This window comes from Chaetura pelagica, unplaced genomic scaffold (genome assembly GCF_000747805.2).
Source record: "Chaetura pelagica isolate M959 unplaced genomic scaffold, ChaPel_1.0 scaffold45, whole genome shotgun sequence".
Classification (NCBI taxonomy): domain Eukaryota; kingdom Metazoa; phylum Chordata; class Aves; order Apodiformes; family Apodidae; genus Chaetura; species Chaetura pelagica.
The window spans coordinates 2,299,996-2,303,290 of NW_009953217.1; the positions used below are offsets into that span (position 1 = coordinate 2,299,996).

The 3,295-nt window shown below is 41.1% G+C and overlaps 1 protein-coding gene across 1 annotated transcript in view; it reads left to right on the top strand.

The window, feature by feature from the left end:
• GPR133 (G protein-coupled receptor 133) overlaps nt 1–3,295 on the top strand; it is a 135,497-nt gene that overhangs the window by 123,962 nt on the left and 8,240 nt on the right. The window lies entirely within an intron of this gene.

Here is a 3,295-nt window from a genome sequence, read left to right on the forward strand (position 1 = left end):
CAGCAGGAGCTTTAAAGAGTGAGTGCATGACAGCTTGATTAACAATTAATGCTGTTCTTGCAAAATGTACATTAGGTACATTTTCTAAGTATTTTCAAAGGACTCCACCCTGCTCCCTCTGACAACAGGATTCCTACATGAGCGTGCAGGTGAGTGGGACTGTAGATGAGGGACCAGCACTGCCTACAGAGCAGCCTCTGCAGAGCTGATGGCAGAGGATGGGGCACTGTGCAGTTGCTGCCTGTTTTTGCAATAAATAACCATGCAGATCTGAATGAAATCAAGTCATGGCAAAGTGGTCCCTGGGGAGCCATGCTTCAGGAGTCTCTGCAGCCCAGCTGAGGAGATTATTAGTGTAGGGGTAGTGAGCAACAAGGACTCAAGGACTCAAGGACTGAATTGATAGTTAAGCTGCGTGCTGCCAGTAATGTCCCAAAGGTTGTGCCACACACACTGGAGATAAAAAGTTAATCAGACTCAGGATATTTTTGTATTTTTCAGAATTTGTTTAAGTAATAACAGGGCCATACTTTTTTTTTTTTTTTTTTAAGTATATGGGCAAAAAGAGACAAGAGGAAGTAGAAAAGAAATCTCTTGTGCTGTTTTTGCTTTGTTCCTAATTAATTAATTCCAGGAGTGATCATTCAGTGTCTGCAGCTGCAGAGACACAAAAAGCTCACCAAACCTAACTCTATTAGGCTGCAGAAGAGTAACAATGTCTGAGCCTTTAAAACTGTGTGTGAGAAACAGGCTGTTAGGTTTCTTCTCATTTCGAAGGCAAGAGCAAGAGAAGGGGCAGGAAGGAGAAATTTACAGGGTCCTTTGTAAGGCAATGACCATTCCTTTTTTTCTGGCACATTAGTGGACAAGGACAAAGAAAGATTTTAGCAAGTTTTATGAAGTCCTGCTGGGGGTGGACCTCAATATCTGCAAAGTAAAACCTGCCCCAAAGTATTGCTTCTTCATGTCACCAGTTTCATAGACTATATAAAGCTCAAGTGATGGTAGTGGCTTCTTTTTAAGGTTGTACAGTTTAAGTAATGCAGTATTCCTTCTCCAAAAACAACATCTATTTGATTGTGCTCTGTATCTTAGTGTACTAGAACTAATCTACTAAAATATTCATGTAGCTAAGAAAAATGGGAACAAAAAAAAAAATAAAGTATGTGCAGTGTGTTGGAATTAATGTGCCTAGTGGAACATTAACTTTTGTATTTCTAAGATTTTTTTAACCTTGCCACCTTAATGGTGTTCTGACACAGCACTTTACTTTTAGAGTTTTTCTGTTTTGAAGTTCAAAGAAAAAATGAAATAAGGACGGGAAGGAGGCATTTGTGATGTTAAAGGCTCTGTAGGATTATGTCTTTCTGTACAAAGTTGGTTGCGAGAGATGGCTGCTGGTAGCTCCTCAGTGAAGAATATCTTGGGTTTGAGTTGAGGTGACTAACTTTACACCTTAACAGAGAAAAAAAACCCAAAGCAACCTTGATTCATGAAAAGAAACCTGTATCAGTTGTTTTACAATTGTATCTTTTAAAATGGGTTTTTAAATTAAATAGCAGAGCTCAAGCTTTGAGGTATTCCTTCATTTTCTGGCTGAACAAACTCTTTGCAGAATTAAATTGAATTGTGCAGAACTATTCATGGCCAAGGACATAAAGATATGAATCAATACGGGGAAAAAAAAAGAAAAAAAAAATAAAATTCCAGATTCTTCCCTGTCCCAGACTTCCCCATAAACCTGAAACTGATGCAGTTCTTCAACATAAATTTTAATCAAGGATATAATGAAGTGTGTGCTCAGGTCATTGAGATGAACCAGATGTCTTGTCTCCAAGTTTAATTAAAAGATTTCTTCACTGAATTGTGTTGTACAAAATTCCCATTTGTTTTATGTTTATTGTAATTACAAGTGGTCTCTTGTCATGCAGCTCTGTGCACTTCTCTCCTGAACCTGTGCTTTAATCTGTACACAGGGGTAAATGGCACAAGTAAGACATTAATCTCCCTAAAACAGCTTTCTGTCTTGCATAGGTTTCCATCTAAACAGAAATCTGCTGATTTCTGAAAAGTGTACCTTTAGTGAGCATGGACCGACTTTCAGTGTCTTGCTGCCCCTGTTCCCTTTACTGCCCACTTGGCTTCTTTATAATTGTACCATAGACTAAATTCACTGATACATTTTAAGCACTTTAAATTGTAAACATGAGCTTCAATCCCATGGGCTACTCTGGGAGTTATGTGTTTCTTAGTGCTGTGGTAAGTAGTGGTTAGATCTGCCTGCCTTCCTGGTTCTGGATGTTTCAAATGGGGACAGGTCCCTTCTTTGTGCTTTCTGTCTTGTACCACTCAAATTGTACTCAGTTACCCAGGAGGAAGAGTTTGTCCTTCGGTAGCTGTCACTGGGAGGGCAGTGCCTGGGTGTGCAATGTCTGTTCATCCTTGGCAGGCAAAATTGCACTGGGCTGTCTAGTTGTGTCTTGACAGCAAGAATGTTTTGCCCTGTGGGATTCTCGGGGGGGACAATACGTGAGTGATTTCAGAGTGGACAGACATGGTGAAAGCTTTTGGGCTGCCCAGTGCTGTGAGCTAGATGCATCACACTTCATGGGAAAAGGTGTGTGGTGACTTACCAACTCCAGTGTTGGTGACCTGACTCTGCCTTGAGCAGGTCGAATTGATGTGAAAACGAGCTGTGGAGGTGTTTATTGTTTTAATTAAAAAGCCAGATGGATCAGGCTAAGAACAGAAGGACTGCCACCTCCAATTAAACCTGATGGGCTGGAGGTCCATCCAACCTTTGCATTCCCACTATAAAGGTCAAGCAGATTGATTTCTCTCCAGGTGCATATTACCAGCTTTCAGGACACCGAAGATTAAGGATTTCCTGCACAAGCAGCTGCATCTGAATTCTCACATTTAGGAATCCACAGCAGAACTATCTTCCATGAATTTATAGGATCCTTTTTAGACATCCACTGTCACAGTTTGACTCAGGTCTGACAACAATGCTCTCGATCCCCCCTCCCCCCAACCCAGGTAGGGAAGGAGAGAGAGAAAAAGAGAGAGACTTGGCTGGATTGAAAACTAAACTACACAGCTTTAATTAAAACACTAATGAATGATACAAGAAAATATATACAATTATATACAGATATATTCAGGAATGGGAAAAAACCTCTCGCCTCCCCCCACCCCAGCAACTCCCACAGCACTTCCCTGAACTGGGAAGAGTCCCGAGGAATCCCGGAGCTGCTGCTGGAGAAAGCAGAGAGTTATGGGGGTCAGGAGATCT